The sequence below is a fragment of the Phascolarctos cinereus genome, unplaced genomic scaffold (genome assembly GCF_003287225.1).
Source record: "Phascolarctos cinereus isolate Bilbo 61053 unplaced genomic scaffold, phaCin_HiC Scaffold_3;HRSCAF=262, whole genome shotgun sequence".
Classification (NCBI taxonomy): Eukaryota; Metazoa; Chordata; class Mammalia; order Diprotodontia; family Phascolarctidae; genus Phascolarctos; species Phascolarctos cinereus.
This window is the reverse complement of record NW_027555736.1, coordinates 11944937-11962353: the sequence shown is the minus strand read 5'-3', so window position 1 is coordinate 11962353 and position 17417 is coordinate 11944937. Positions and strand designations below refer to the sequence as shown.

Sequence of the window (17417 nt, the reverse complement as noted above, 5' to 3'; positions counted from 1 at the left end):
GCAATTGGGTTAAGTGACTTGCCCAGGGTCACACAGCTAGTAAGTGTCAAGTATTTGGTCTGAGGTTGGATGTATTAAGGTTGAACTGTTTACATTCCTGCATGGAAAGATGATATTTGTAACTCATGAGACCTTTGTCAGTATTAGGGTAGTTGGAGGGAAAAATTAGATAGATAGATAGATAGATAGATAGATAGATAGATAGATAGATAGATAGATAGATAGATAGATAGACAGACAGACAGACAGACAGACAGACAGACAGATAAGTAGACAGAGGGCACAGGGTGAGTTGAAGATGTAGGGGTGACATCTGGAGAATAAAATTAAGGGGTAAGAGAGGATTATAGTGGGAGGAGAAAGGGAGAAGTAGAATGGGGTAAATTATCTCACATAAAACAGACAAGAAGAGGCTTTTACAGTGGAGGGGAAATGGGGGAAGGTGAGAAGGAATGAGTGAATCTTATTCTCATCAGATTTGGCTTAAGGAGGGAATACCATACACACTCAATGGAGTACAGAAATCTATCTTACCCTACAGGAAAATGGGGGGGGAAGGGAATAAGAGAGCAGAGGGATGACAGAGGATAGGGCATTGGGGGAGTGGGTAATCAGAAGCAAACACTTCTAAAGAGGGACAGGGTCAAAAGAGAGAATAGCATAAATGGGGGGTGGGATAGGATGAAGGGAAATATAGTTAGTTTTTCACAACATGACTACTATGGAAGTGTTTGCATGACTACACATGTATACCTGTATTGAATTTTGCCTTCTCAATGAGAGTGGGTGGGGAGGGAGGGAGGGAGAAAATTTGGAACCCAAAGTTTTAAAAACAAATGTTAAAAATTGTTTTTACATGCAACTGGAAAATAAGACATACAGGCAATGGGGTATAGAAATCTATCCTGCCCTATAGGAAAATAGAAGGGGAAGGGGATAAGAGAAAGGGGGGGAGATGGAAGGGAGAGCAGATTAGGAGAAGGAATATTCAGAATGCATGCCATATTGGGGTGGGGGGAGGAACAAGATGGGGAGAAAATTTGGACCTCAAAATCTTGTGAAGTGAATGTTGGAAACTAAAATAAATAAATTTAAAAATTAAAATTAAATTAAAAGAATAAGATAAAAAATAAAATAAAATTGGGTTAAGCACTTTATTTCCACTTCTGTTAATCTGGGCAATTTCTATTTTTGTAAATATTCATCACTTTCTCTTAGATTATCTCTTAGATTGGGCAAAGTAGTTTCTAATTGCTTTAATTTCCTCTTCATTGGTGGTGAATTCACTCTTTTTATTTTTGATGCTGGTAATTTGGTTTTTTCTTTTTTAAAATAAAGTTAACAATGGTTTATCTATTTCATTTTTTTCCCCATAAAACTGTTTTTAGTTTTGTTTATTAGTTCAATGGTTTTCTTACTTTCAGTTTCATTAATATCTCCTTTGATTTTTAGGATTTCCAATTTGGTGTTTAGTTGAGGATTTTTAATTTGTTCTTTTTCTTTTTTTTTTTTAAGTTTCATATCCAATTCATTGATCTGCTCTTTCTCTATTTTATTCATGTAGGCATTTAGAGATATAAAATTTCCCCTAAGTACTGCTTTGGCTTCATCCGACAAATTTTGTTATGTTGCCTCGTTATTGTCATTCTCATTCATGAAATTATTGATTGTTTCTATGATTTGTTCTTTTACTAACTCATTCTTTAGGATTAGATTATTTCTTTTCCAATTAATTTTAATCTGTCTTTCCATGGCTCTTTATTAAATACAGTTTTTATTACATTGTGATCTGAAAAAGACTACATTTAATATTTCTGACTTTCTGCATTTGATTGTATTTTTATTCCTTAATACATGGTCAATTTTAATGTAGGTGCCATATATCACAGAGAAAGAGATATATTCCTTTCTATCGCTATTCAGTTTTTCCCAGAGATCTAGCATATCTTTTATAAAATTCTATTCATCCCTTTAACTTCTTTCTAATTTATTTTGGGGTTAGATTTACCTATTTCTGAGAGGGGGAGGTTGAGGTCCCCCACATATAGTTTTATTATCTACTTCTTCCTGTAACTCATTTAACTTATGTAGAAATTTGGATGCTATACCATTTGATGCATATATGTTTATCATTGATATTATTTCATTGTTTATGGTTCCTTTTATTTTTATTTTTAATAATTTAGTATTTTATTTTCCCCCAGTTACATTTAAATACAATTTTTAACATTCGCTTTTAAAAATTTGAGTTCCAAATTCTCTCCCTTCTTCCCTCCCCCCCCTCACTGAGAAGGCAAGCAATTTGATATAGGTTATACATGTGTGGTCATACAAAACATATCCATAATAGTCACGTTGTGAAAGAAAACACAGACAAAAAATTCAAGAAAAATAAAGTTACTTCCGGGAGCCAAGACGGCAGAGTGAAAAGGTAGTTGCTCTCACTCTCCTCTATCAACCTGTGAAAACCCAGAAAATATCACCCCAGAGAAAAAACCCTGGAACACCTGAACTAGAAGAAAGATGGGGAGCAGCAGTGCATCAACCCAGCAAATGGGTCTCCCAGTGCCTCAGCAAAAATAAAGGAGGCAGAACTACAGGAGGCCCCAGGCAGATGAGTACCCTGCGACATTCATCTGAAAGGAGGTGAAGAAAACAACCTAAAAGCTTCCTAAAACCCGGGCCTTGCTGATTCCAACCCAACACCAGGTGAGCTGTCAGAGCCCTGCAGCCTCCAATTGTGAAGAAATCCTGAAGCCCAGGTGGTAGACAGGCAAACACCAACACCTGGACCTCAGTGCGGGTGAGGGGGGAACCGTGGAAACCAGCTCAGAAAACCACCAGGTGCCTGGCACTCTACCACAAAAGGAATCTCCCAGTGCATTAGCAGAAAATGAGGGAGACAACACTGCAGGGGGCCCCAGGCAGATAAACACCCTGCAGCACCCATCTAAAAGGAGCTGAAGAAAGCTAAAGGAAAGGAAAAGCAGGCAACCTAGAATTGCCTGAAAGTTCCAGCCTTGCTGATTCCAGCCCAACAGAGGTAAGCTGCCAGAAACCTACAGCCTCCAATTGCCACATAAGAGGTCCCAGCACACAAAGCCAGTGACCAAGACCTAGGCTCCCAACACAAGAAGCTTGGGTCAGTGCCCTCTGTTCCCCAGCAGGAGAGCTCAATCTCTTTAAAGGCCAGGGAATAAAGAAACACCATGAGTAAAAAGAAACATACCATAGATTCATATTATGAGAAGAGTGAAGATCAAGACAGAAGCTCTGAAGAGGACAACATTGTCAACAAACCCACATCTGCAACAACTGGTCTGAAGGCCAAAAAGCCTTGTTAGAAGAGCTCAAGAAGGATTTTAATAGTCAAATGAGAGAGGTAGGTAAAAGAGTCCTTCAAAAATACAATTGGCCAATTGGAAAAAAAAAAAACTGAAGAAAACAAGTCCCTAAAAAACACAATTGGCCAATTGAAGAAGGAAGTACAAAAACTAACAGAAGAAAACAATCTGTTAAAAACTAGAATTGGACAAATGGAAACTAATGTCTCTATGAGAGAGCAAGAATCAGTCAAACAGAAACAAAAAAATGAAAAAATAGATGAAAATGTAAAATACCTCATCAGTAAAACAGCCGACCTGGAAAATCGACTCAGGAGAGACAATTTAAAAATTATTGGACTACCTGAAAATCATGATGAAAAAAGAGCCTGGACAGTATCTTTCAGGAAATCATAAAGGAAAACTGCCCAGAAGTCCTAGAACCAGAAGGGAAAATAACCATAGAAAGAATCCACCATCACCACCTGAAAGAGATCCCAAATTGACAACACCAAGGAATATAATAGCAAAATTCCAAAATTACCAGATGAAAGAGAAGGTGCTGCAAGCAGCCAGAAAGAAACAATTTAAATATCATGGAACCACAGTCAGGATTACACAGGACCTTGCAGCTTCTACATTAAAAGACCGCAGGGCATGGAACATGATATTCCGTAAGGCAAAGGAGCTTGGAATGCAGCCAAGGATCAATTACCCAGCAAAAATGAGCATCATTTTTCAAGGGAGGAGGTGGATATTCAACAAAATAGGAGACTTCCAAACTTTCCTGATAAAAAGACCAGAGCTCAACAAAAAATTTGATCTTCAAGTACAGGACTCAAGAAGGACTTAAAAAGGTAAATGGGACAGAAAGATACAATATGTTGTTAATAAGGGGGGGCTGTTTAAACCCCTACAAGGGAATATGACACTTGCAACCCTTGAGAACTGTATTGTTATTACACCATGTTAAAGGAGTATACATAAAGAGGGTGGATATTAGTTGACTTTGATGTAATGATAAAAAAAAATCTAATCAAGTGGGTTAAATGGATCCAAATAAGTGGATCAATCTGATCTTAGAAAATGTACTGAGAAAGGAGGAGGCAGACAAGGGTAAATTACATTACAGGAAAAGACACAAAATCCTATTACAGCAGAGGGAAAGAAGGGGGGGAGCATTGTTTGAACCTTACTCTCATCAGATTTGGCTCAAGAAGGGCATAACATAATCAGTTAGGTATAGAAATCTAACTTGCCCTATAGGCAGTAGGAGGGAAAAGGGGAAAGAAAAGGGAGGGGGAAAGGGGGGAAGAAGCAGTAAGAGTAAAGGGGAAGAAAAGGGAAAGGGATAATAAAAGGAGGGACTGAAGGAGTGGTCAAAAGCAAAACACTAGTGAAGGGGGAAAGGAAAAAGGAGAAAGAAAAGCATAAATGGAAGGAGGAAAGGATGGAGAAAAAGACACAGATAGTAATCATAACTGTGAATGTGAATGGGATGAACTCTCCCATAAAAGAAAAATGGATTGCAGAATGGATTAAAAACCATAATCCTACAATATGTTGTTTACAGGAAACACATTTGAAAGAGAGTGACACATAAAGGGTAAGGGTAAAAGGCTGGAACAGAATATATTATGCTTCAGCTGAAGTACAAAAAGCAGGGGTAGCAATCCTGATCTCAGACAAAGCAAAAGCAAAAATAGATCTAATCAAAAGAGATAAGGAAGGAAACTACATCCTGCTAAAAGGCACCATAGACAATGAAGTAATATCATTACTAAACACATATGCACCAAATGGTATAGCATCCAAATTCTTACAGGAGAAGTTCAGGGAGTTACAGGAAGAAATAGACAGCAAAACTATACTAGTGGGGGACCTGAACCTCCCCCTCTCGCACTAGATAATCTAACCACAAAATAAACAAGAAAGAAGTTAAGGAGGTGAATAGAACATTAGAAAAGTTAGGTATGATAGACCTCTGGAGAAAACTGAATGGGGATAGAAAGGAATATACTTTTTTCTGCAGTACATGGCACATACACAAAAATTGACCATGTACTAGGGCATAAAAACCTCACAATCCAATGCAGAAAGGCAGAAATATTAAATGCATCCTTTTCAGATCATGACACAATAAAAATTATATGTAACAAAGGGCCATGGAAAGATAGACTAAAAAATAATTGGAAACTAAATAATCTAATCCTAAAAAATGATTGGGTCAAACAACAAATCATAGAAACAATCAATAATTTCATTCAAGAGAATGACAATAATGAGACAACATACCAAAACTATGGGATGCAGCAAAAGCAGTTCTTAGGGGAAGTTTTATATCTCTAAATGCTTACATAAATAAAATAGAAAAAGAGGAGATTAATGAATTGGGCATACAACTAAAAAAACTAGAAAAAGAACTTAAAAATCCTCAACTAAACACTAAATTAGAAATATTGAAAACCAAAGGAAAAATTAAGAAAATTGAAATTAAGAAAACTATTGAACTAATAAATAAAACTAAGAGCTGGTTTTATGAAAAAACCAATAAAATAGATAAACCTTTGGTTAATTTAATTAAAAAAAGAAGAAAAACAAATTACTAGTATCAAGAATGAAAAGGGCGAAGCTACCACTAAGGAAGAGGAAATTAAAACAATAATTAGGAATTATTTTGCCCAACTATATGCCAACAAATTTGACAATCTTAGTGAAATGGATACATTTACAAAAATATAAATTGCCCAGATTAACAAAGAGGAAGTAAAATACTTAAATAACCCCATCTCAGAAAAAGAAATTGAACAAGCCATTGATGAACTCCCTAGGAAAAAATCTCCAGGGCCAGATGGATTTACATGTGAATTCTATCAAACATTTAAAGAACAATTAATTCCAATACTATATAGACTATTTGGGAAAATAGGTGAAGAAGGAGTCTTACCAAATTCTTTTTATGATACAAATATGGTGTTGATACCTAAACCAGGAAGAGTCAAAATAGAGAAAGAAAATTATAGACCAATTTCTCTAATGAATATAGATGCAAAAATTTTAAACAAAATACTAGCAAATAGATTGCAGCAACTTATCACAAGAATAATACACTATAACGAGGTAGGATTTATACCAGGAATGCAGGGTTGGTTCAATATTAGGAAAACTATCAGCAATTGAGCATATCAACAAAACCAACAGAAACCACATGATCATCTCAATAGATGCAGAAAAAGCTTTTGAAAATACAACACTCATTCCTATTAAAAACACTGGAAAGCATAAGTATAAATGGAGTCTTCCTTAAAATAATAAATAGCATATATCTAAAACCTTCAGCAAGCATTATATGTAATGGGGACAGGCTAGAAGCATTTCCAATAAGATCGGGGTGAAACAAGGATGTCCATTATCACCACTGTTATTCAATATTATACTGGAAACCTTAGCTTTAGCGATAAGAAAAAGAAATTGAAGGCATTAGAATAGGCAAAGAAGAAACAAAGCTATCACTCTTTGCAGATGACTTATACTTAGAGAATCCTAGAGAATCAAGTAAAAAACTACTTGAAATAATAAACAACTTTAGCAAAGTTGCAGGCTATAAAATAAACCCACATAAATCATCAGCATTTCTATATATTACCAACAAAGCCCAACAGCAAGAGATAGAAAGAGAAATCCCATTTAAACTTACTGTAGACATAACATATTTAGGAGTCTACCTCCGAAACAAACCCAGGAACTCTATGAACACAATTACAAAACACTTTTCACACAAATAAAATCAGATCTAAATAATTGGAAAAACATCAGTTGCTCATGGGTAGGCCGAGCTAATATAATAAAAATGACAATCCTACCTAAGCTAATTTACTTATTCAGTGCCATACCAATCAAACTACCAAAAAATTATTTTATAGAGTTAGAAAAATAATAACAAGATTCATTTGGAAAAATAAAAGGTCCAGAATATCAAAGGAACTCATGAAAAGAAATGCAGGGGAAGGTGGCCTACCAATTCCAGATCTTAAATTGTATTATAAAGCAGCAATCATCAAAACTGCTTGGTACTGGCTAAGAAATAGAGGTGGATCAGTGGAATAGGTTAAATATGCAAGACACAGTAGTCAATGACTATAGTAATCTATTATTTGATAAACCCAAAGACCCCAGCTTCTGGGATAAGAACCCACTCTTTGAAAAAAACTGCTGGGAAAACTGGAAAAGAGTATAGCAGAAACTAGGCATAGACCCAAATCTCACACCATATACCAAAATAAAGTCAAAATGGGTTCATGACTTAGATAGAAAAGCTGGTACCATAAGTAAACTGGAGAACAAGGAATAGTTTACCTATCAGATCTATGGAGAACAGAAGAATTCATGACCAAACAGGAGATAGAGAACATTATGAAAAGCAAAATGGATCATTTTGATTACATTAAATTGAAAAGTTTTTGCACAAACAAAGCCAATGCAACTAAGATTAGAAGAAAGGTAGAAAATTGGGAAAGAATTTTTACAACCAGTCTCTCTGATAAAGGCCTCATTTCTAAAATATATAGAGAATTAAGACAAATTTATAAGAATACAAGCCATTCCCCAATTGATTAATTGTGAAAGTATATGAACAGACAGTTCTGAGATGAAGAAATTAAAGCCATCTATAGTCATATGAAAAAATGCTCTAAATCGTTACTGATTAGAGAAATGTGAATCAAAACAACTCTGAGGTACCACATCACACCTATCAGATTGGCCAACATGACAAAACAGGAAAATGATAAATGTTGGAGAAGGTGTGGGAAAATTGGAACACTAATACATTGTTGGTGGAGTTGTGAAATGATCCAACCATTTTGGAGAACATCTTGGAACTATGGCCAAAGGGCTACAAAAACATTCATACCCTTTGATCCAGCAATAGCACTTCTAGGGCTACATCTCAAAGAGATCAAACAAATGGGAAAAGCACCCACATGTACAAAAATATTCATAGCAGCTCTTTTAGTGGTGGCAAAGAATTGGAAATTGAGAGGATGCCCATCAACTGGGGAATGGCTGAGCAAGTTGTGGTATATGAATGTAATGGAATACTATTGTGTTATAAGAAATGATGAACAGGCTGACTTCAGAAAAACCTGGAAAGCCTCATATGGACTGACGCTGAGTGAAGTGAGCAGAACGAAGAGGACTTTGTACACGATAACAGCCACGTTATGTGAAGACTGATACTGTTAAACTGAACCCTTCTCAGCATTACAAGGATCTAAGACATCTCCGAGGCCTTGGGATGGAAAATGCTGTCCACATCCAAAGAAATAACTATGGAAGTCGAATCGCTATCACTTATTTTTACCTTCTGTTGAGTTTTGTTTCACCTTTCTGATGGTTCCTCCTATTGGTTTTAATTTTTACTTACAACTTCACTAATGTGAAAACATGTTTAATGGGTATGTAAATGTAAAGCCTATATCAGATTGTGCGCCATCTTGGGGAGGGTGGGGGGGAGGAAGTGGGAGAAAAATTTTCAACTCAAAAGCATATGGAAGTGATTGTTGATAAATCAAAATAAATTAATAAAAGAAAAATAAAGTTAAAAGAAAAGTATACTTCAGTCTATATTCAGATACCATCAGTTCTTTCTCTGGGGATGGATAGCATTTTTTATCATAAGTCCTTCAGAGTTGTCTTTTTTTCCTTTTTTTTTTTTTGCAAGACAATTGGGGTTAAGTGACTTGCCCTGGGTCCCACAGGTAGTGAATATCATGTGTCTGGGGCCAGATTTGAACTGAGGTCCTTCTGACTTCAGAGCCAGTGCAGCACCATCCAGCTGCCCCAAGAAATGTGATCTCATTTATCAGTGATACTTTTTGAGGGGGGAGGCAATCAGTGTTAAGTGACTTGCCCAGGGTCACACAGCTAGTAAATGTCAAGTGTCTCAGGTCGGGTTTGAACTCAGATCCTCCTGACTCTTAGGAGGGACCTCCATCCACAATACCAGTAGCTATCCCTCAGAGTTTTCTTGAATCGGTGCATTGCTGAGAATAGCTAAGTCATCCACAGCTGATCGTCCTCCAATATTGCTGTTACTTTGTAAATAGTACATTACACTTCGCATCAGCCCATGGAAGTCTTTCCAGGTTTTTCTGAGAGCATCCTACTCATCATTTCTTATAGTAAAATAGTATTCCATTACAATCACATACCATACTTTGTTCAGCCATTTCCCAGCTGCTGGGCATCCCTCAATTTTCAATTATTTTTCCCCAGAAAACAAAACAAACAAAACAGCTATGAATACTTTTGCACACACAGGTCCTTTTCTATTTTTAAAATCTCTTTTGGGATACAGATATATTAGTGGCATTGCTAAGTCAGAGGGTATACCTGGTTTTATAGCCCTTTGGGCGTAGTTCCAAATTGCTCTACAGAATGGTTGAATCAGTTCACAACTCCACCAACAGTGCATTAATGTCTCATTTTTCCTACATCCCCTCCAACATTTGGGATTTACTTTTTCTGTCCTATTAGCCAACCTAATAGGTATGAGGTATGTTTCAGTGTTCATTTCTCCAATCAATAGTGAGTTAGAATATTTTTCACATGGCTATAGATAGCTTTGATTACTTCATCTGAAAACTGATCATATCTTTTGATCACTTATCAATTGGGGAATGGCTCTTATTTTTATAAATTTGACTCAGTTCTCTATATGTTTGAGAAATGAGGCCTTCATCAGAGAAACTTGCTTTCAAAATTTTTTTGCAGTTACTATTGCTAATTGTATTTCCCTCCATCTGTTCCCCCTACGCCCCCCCCCCGGTTATTCTATTCTCTTTTGGGGCAGGTAGGTGTTTCAGTGGATAGAGCACTGACCTTGGAGTCAGGAGGATGTGAGTTCAAATCCAGCCTCAGACACATAACACTAGCTGGGTGACCCTGGGCAAGTCGGTTAACCCCAATTGCCTCACCAAAAAAAATATTCTATTCTCTTTCTCCTTTCACCCTGTTCGTCTTTAAAAGTGTTTTGCTTCTGACTATCCCTCCTCAAGTCTGCCCTCCCTTCTGTCACTTCCACCTTCTCTTATGCCCTTCCCCTCCTACTTTCCTATAGGGTAAGATAGATTTCTATCCCCAAATGATGTGTAAAAATACTTCCCTCTTTAATCCCCAGTTCAGATGTTCTGTCAGTCTTATAACTTCTCATTCAAACAGTCAGAAGGTTTAGGCTTTTAACTTTGAATTTGTAAGAGTTAGTGTGGAGCTAGGTATGCAACTATAAGGTATTTTCAGTAACCAATTATCACCAAAGAAATGGGAAACTGGGAATACCTTGTGAGATAATAATGAGATAATTTCTAAAGCTTCTAATTTCTACCTTTTTTGTACCAAGGATGTCTTTGGAAGTTTGGTAAAGCCTAGGGATCCCTTTTCAGAAAAATATTTTTAAATATGTTGAATACATAACAAAATACATCATTTTATTGAAATATTTATCAAGGCATTGAAATAAAGTTATAGGCCCCCAATTTAAGAATTCCTGCTCTGGAACTGTGAACATACATACAGGAAAGGGTTCGATGTTGAGGAGAAGGTGTTTTATTTCTGTAATAGGTAATATGACACAAAATGAAATTACCTACTGCTTAAACTCTAGCCAAAAGGATCTTTTTTCCTCTTCCTTACACACTATATTCTATCACTCTCTGTACCTTTTCACCTGCTATCATCCCTCATGCCTAGGGTTTTCTCCTTCCTCATGCTGGCCTGTTAGAATCCCTTGTCCACCATCATTTAGGGTTTTCTTGGCCAAGATACTGAAGTGGTTTGTCATTTCCTTCTTCACCTCACTTTACAGATAAGGAAACTGAGTCACACAAAGTTAAGTGATTTGCCCAGGAATTCCTAGTTAGAATCTCTAGTTTCCTTCAAACTCAAGTCAAACACCACCTCCTACAAAAAGCTTTTACTGACTTTGCTCCAACTTCCAGCAGCATCTCCCCCTCCCCCAAAATTACCTTGTATTTATCTAGCATATATTTTATATGGGTTGTATACACACATATGGGTGTATGTATTATTTAAATAAGCTATTGAAAATAAAAAATGGCAAATGAACAAGAGAAATTGCATTGATGCAAATTATAATAATTTAATCTAGAAATCAAAACAATCTAAATTAATTACTTCAACAAAGATGCCAAAAGAGCCCAGAAATCACCCTAATCAGCAAATATCGGACTTACTTGCCAAATGGAGAAAAATGGCCCTGGCAATTTTTGCAAGACTAAATTATAAAACAGCAGGTGAGCTGGCTTCCAAGATGGGATTTCCACACCAAGGGATTAGTTACCTTAAGTGAAGAAATCACGTACCTTTCTTTGCCCTCCTCCCCCCAATTACTAGGTACCTGGAAATACAAAGAAAAAACATAAAATCGTTCCTTCAAGAGGTTTATAGTCCATTCTGCCTGGTAAGGGTGGGGGAAAGTGGGGAGAATAACTTGCTCACATGTTATTTATAATGTATAGCAAATACAATTATTTGTTTATTTTTACAATTCTAATATACTAGCATAATGCCTTGCAATGTTCTCTGAGTGAAACCAAAAATTCTTCTGCTATGTTAGCAATCACAAGACCAGATGAGACTTGGGCAGGCACCCTGAGTTGGGGGCTCTTCTTTGCTTCATGCCTCTGTAATCTGCACAGCCTAATCCCAAAGTGAGCTCATTTTACAACTGCAGCTCCCATGCATTCATATGCATGTTTGCCTGCTTTGAAAGAAATAAACAAGCATGCAGCCTAATTCTGTTTGTCTTTCTTAGACCCAACTGTAGAGGTTGACACTTTTTTTTTAATGAAAAATGTATCTGGGCCTTTACTGATGGAAGAAACTTTAAAGATTATATAGTCTAATCCCACAATTTCTCTGTGAAGTCTCCTCTGTCTTTTCCAGTCCATACCAATCTCTCTTCTCAGAGATTCGCACTCTAGGTAAAAAACACAGGTTAGCATGTTATAGTTATAGTTTTGTAAATGTTAATTTGCAAGGCACCATATCTTATTTTTAGGTATCCCCATAGTGCCTAGGACCATTCTGGTCACTTAGTAGCTGTTCAACAGATACCCTGAGGACCTTACTTTTAGGACCCTTTAGCCTTTCCCCATCATCTAATAAACTGCCTTCATCCTTTTTTACCCTCTTTTTAGGATAGGGGTGAAACATTCTTTGTTTTGCTTCCTCCAGTAACAACCAAAATTTGATGCTGAGATTTTCTCAACACAGAAGATGCCCTTTTAAATTCTTTGCCCTGCAAACATATCACATGTACTGATTTTCATTGCTATCCATGAAATAATGATTGCTTTCTTATTTTCTTTCTTTTTTTCTTTTTCCAATTTATTTATTTATTTCTAGTTTTCAACATTCACTTCTACAAAATTTTGAGTTCCAAATTTTTCGCCATCCCTCCCATCCCAACCACCCCATGACAACCTGCATATTATTCCCCCTTCACCTAATCTGTTCTCCCTTCTATTACCCTGTCCCATCCTCTTCCCCTTCTATTTTCCTGTAGGGTGAGATAGATTTCAATACCCCTTTGCCTATGTATCTTATTTCCCAGTTGCATGAAGAAACAATTTCTAACATTCATTTCTAAAACTTTGAGTTCCAAATTCTCTTCGCTTCTCCCTCTCTACCCACCTTTATTGAGAAGGCAAGTAATTCAACGTAGGCTATACATGCACAGTATGCAAAACACTTCCCTAATAGTAGTGTTGTGGAAGACCAAATATATTTCCCTCCATCGATATCCTGGCCCCCATTTATTCTATTCTTTGCCCTTGTCCCTCCTCAAAAGTGTTTGCTTCTGATTACTCCCTCCCTGAATCTGCCCTCCCTTCTATCACCCTCCCTCTCTTTCACCACCTCCCTGCTTTCCTATAGGATAAGATAGATTTCCATACCCAATTGGGTGTGTATGTTATTCCCTCCTTAGGCCAAATCCAATGAGAGTAAAGTTCACTCATTCCTTCTTACCTCTTCCTTCTTCCTCTCCACTGTAAAAGTTTTTTCTTGCCTCTTTTATGTGAGATAATTTATCCCATTCTACCTCTCCCTTTCTCCTTCTCCCAGTACAGTCCTCTTTTACCCCTTAATTCTATTTTTTTAGATATCATCCCTTCATATTCAATTCACCCTGTGCTGTATGTCTATATATATTCCCTCCAACTACCCTAATAATGAGAAAGGTCTCATGAGTTACAAATATCATCTTTCCATGTAGGAATGTAAACAGTTCCACTTTAATAAGTCCCTTGTGATTTCTCTTTCCTAATTTACACTCAGTTTTGCTGAGTAGGTGATTCTTGGTTGTAATCCTAGCTCCTTTGACCTCCAGAATATCATATTCCAAGCCCTCATTCCTTTAATGTAGAAGCTGCTAAATCTTGTGTTCTCCTGACTGTAGCCCCACCATACTCAAATTGTTTCTTTCTGGCTGCTTGCAGTTTTTTCTCCTTGACCTGAATAAATAAATTTAGATAGAAATGACATTTTTATTGTATTTACTTGGCCTACCCATGAGCAATTACAACATTTTTCAAAGTGAGAGAAGCAAATTGAGGTTTCCCTCTAGTATACTTTTACTGTCTATTCCTCTTGCAACTTGTTTAACTTTTCCTTTAGGAATTTGAATGCTATGCCATTTGGTGCTTATATGTTTAGCCCTGATATTACTTCATTGTCTATGGTACCTTTTGTAAAATGTAGTTTCCCTGATTATCTCTTTTAATTAGATCTCTTTTTCCTTTTGCTTTCACTGAGAACATTATTGCTACCCCTGTCTTTTTTTTTTTTACCTCAGCTGCAACATAGTAGATTCTGTTCCAGCCCCTTATTTAAACTCTCTGTGTGTCTTTCTGTTTCAAGGGTGTTTCTTATAAAGAACATATTGTTGAATTCTGGTTTCTAATCCATTCTTCTAACAACTTCTATTTTATGGGTGACTTTATCCCTTTCACATTCACAATTATCATTACTAACTGTGAATTTCTCTCCATCCTATTTTCTTCTGTTTATGCTTCTCTCTTTTAACCCTGTAATGTCTGTTTTGCTTCTGACCACTCCCTCCCCTAATTTGCCCTCCTTTTTTCATTCCCCTTTTTCTCTTATCCCCTTCTCCTCTTATTTCCCTATTGGATAAGATCAGTTTCTACACTCAACCAAATGTGTTGTGTGTGTGTGTGTGTGTGTGTGTGTGTATGTGTATGTATTCTTTCCTCTTTCAACTAATTCTGGTGAAAGTGAAGTTCAAGTGTTGTCTGCTACCACATTACATTTTCTGCTCCACTGTAAAAGCTCATGAGGTTCTAACTTGAAAAATGAACTCTTCTGTCTTTAATGTTATCAGAAAAAAACCCTTTAAATTGGGGAAATTATTTCACTTTGTTTAAAATTATTGATACAATGTTATATGTAAATCCTTAATCCAATTTTGAGAATTTATTAGTAAAACCATCAAAGCCTAAATTTCCATATGGTATACATTTGGAAGCCAATCATATACATATGTACATAGTGCTTAGAGGAAAAAATCTAATACTGTTGTTTTCTCAAAATTTACTATTCCATTTAATTAGAAAACATTTACAATACATCTTTTCTTATTACTTTGTCTAATTTCTCCTTTTGGAAAATATTGTCCTTATAGTATAATTCGATCACAGAGTATAAATAATCTTAAAATGATTACTCTCCCTCTTAACTCCTTAATCTCCAGACTTCCAAAATTTGATAAGATTTAGCAGTTCTATAAACTTTGGTTATCCAGCTTTATTTCTGTAATTCCAATGTGGCCAAGGCTGAAATGACAGAAGAAAAATTGTCTTGTAGCAGCTAGATGGTACAGTGGATAAAGCTCTAGCTCCGGAGTCAAGAGGACCTGAGTTCAAATTCAGCCTCAGACACTTGACACTAGCTGAGTGACCCTGAGCAAGTTACTTAATCCCATTGCCTATCCCCCCCCAAAAAAAAAATCTTGCAGAGTTTTTTTTTCTCTTTTCTTATGACTTAATCTCCTGCTGAAAGCTTAAAGTGGGAGTTAGTACTGTTTACTAGGACAACTGCTTCAAGTATGAAACTTCATTAATTTTCCTTAGAATCCTAAACTCTGGGTACAATCTTTTAGTGGGTTTGCTGGCTGGCCGCATTTTCTCTTTAATAAATCTTTCAAGGTAACAGAATCTGCAAACAACACAAATAGGACAAAAGACAAAGATTTTCCCACATTTTACAAAAACACAAAAAACAGAGACAAAATGAAAAGACAGAAAAAGTATGCGCAATTTTTAATTGCAATCAAAAGTCCCTTCTTCTGGCCAATTTTGGGACCCATTTGGCTTTTTATGTGTTTTAACATAATTTAAGAGCTCTATCTTTTAGTCACCTTTTCTACTCCTGTATGGAATGCTACACCTGTTTCCAGACCAATAAAATTTCTCCCAGAGGGGTGTCAATTTACCAGAGGCTATTACCCTGGTCTCATGCCAAAAGACATTTTTACAAGGTGGAATATCATAGAGGAACCCATAATTCTTCTCCACTCCTGGAGGGAAAACTAATCTTAGACCACCCCACTCCCTGGGGCAAACCAAATCTAACACTATACTTCCCCAATCTCTGAGTCAAACCTAAATTTGAATCTCTCAGGAATACTGAATCTACACGTAAACTGCCCCAGTCCCTGGGGTGAACTTAAACTAAACCTAAACCACCCCAATCCCTGAGGAGAATCAAACCTAACCCTAACTTCTCCAATCCCTGAGGCAAATGTAAAACTTCCAGGAGGCAAAAACCAATCCAAAAATCCCCTCCCTCTCTTAGGGGAGGACCCCTTACCTGGGGGCATTAAAATCCAAACTGAGACCTCCCAAATCACTGGGGCAAAGCTGATCTAGAAACCAGCTCACTCCTTGAGGGAAAACCTAGAATTGGATCCATTCCTTAAAACCCAAAACTTCCTCAGTCCCTGGGGCACTGAAAAAGAATCAGAATAAAACCCTCAACTTTACCTGAGCTCAGAAAAAAAGGGATTAAGAGCCTGATGTTGAGTCGTTTCTGTCATGGCTGACTCTTTGTGAGCCCATTTGGGATTTCCTTGGCAGAGATACTGAAATGATTTGCCATTTCCTTCTCCAGCTCATTTTGCATATGAGGAAACTGAGGCAAACAGGGTTAAGTGTCTTACCCACAGTCACACAGATAGTAAGTGTCTGCACTGGGATTTGAACTCAAGAAGATGAGTCTTCCTGACTGTAGACCTGGCACTCCATCCTTTGCACCACTTAGCTGCCTAATTAGGATGATGTTACTCAAGAGTAATTTGGGACTCAGACTGTGGGTGAAAGCTGAGAGTAGTAGTTTCATTCCAGGAGCCCAGAGCAAAGAGATGACAAAAACAGATGAGGAACATGCCAAAGGGAACAGAACATAAATCCAACCTGCTTTCCACTTTGCCTTGGCCAAGGCTTATGGGAAAAGGGGATGAGGAAGGGTGTAGCCTTCTAAATTGAGTCACAGAACAGATAACAGATAATTATTTCAAAGCATTACTGCTCCATTCCTTTTAATTTCATGCCTCACTTTCTGGTGCCTTGAGAAGTAGAGGAAAGAATTTGCATCCTCTGCTGGTGTATCCATGTAACCTCCTGCAGGAGTATTTAGAGTGTGTGGTCTAAAGTGTCATCACTGAGGACCCTTCAACTTGTTCAGGTCAGAGGTACTTTGGACAAATGGATTCCCCGTTCTCTGAGATGCACTGATTCACGTTCCTTTTAGCCTCTCTCTTATCTTTTGCCTCAGGCCTTCAGTTCTACCCTTTGGTATATTGTGCTTTTTTGAGCCCCAGCATCTTCCACTTTAAAGTCATCAAGGTTTCCGAGGACCTGCTGAGGAGATTCATACTGGAAATTCCACTGTTTCTTCAGCATGGGAGTTCTACTAAGGTGAGCTTCCAAACACCATGAAGGCTCCATGAGGCCCTAGCAGGACACTTTATTTCTTTAGGTAGCACAGAAAAATTGC

The 17417-nt window shown here is 37.1% G+C and overlaps 1 protein-coding gene across 6 annotated transcripts in view; it reads left to right on the top strand.

Annotated features, from left to right (window-relative positions):
* LOC110198973 (lysosomal acid lipase/cholesteryl ester hydrolase-like) overlaps window positions 1-17417 on the top strand; it is a 162470-nt gene that overhangs the window by 135698 nt on the left and 9355 nt on the right. For all 6 annotated transcript variants that reach the window (XR_013485143.1, XR_013485144.1, XM_078150705.1 and 3 more), the window contains one exon: window positions 17196-17338. The gene's annotated coding sequence lies outside the window, so the exon portion shown is untranslated. The remainder of the gene's footprint in view (window positions 1-17195; window positions 17339-17417) is intronic.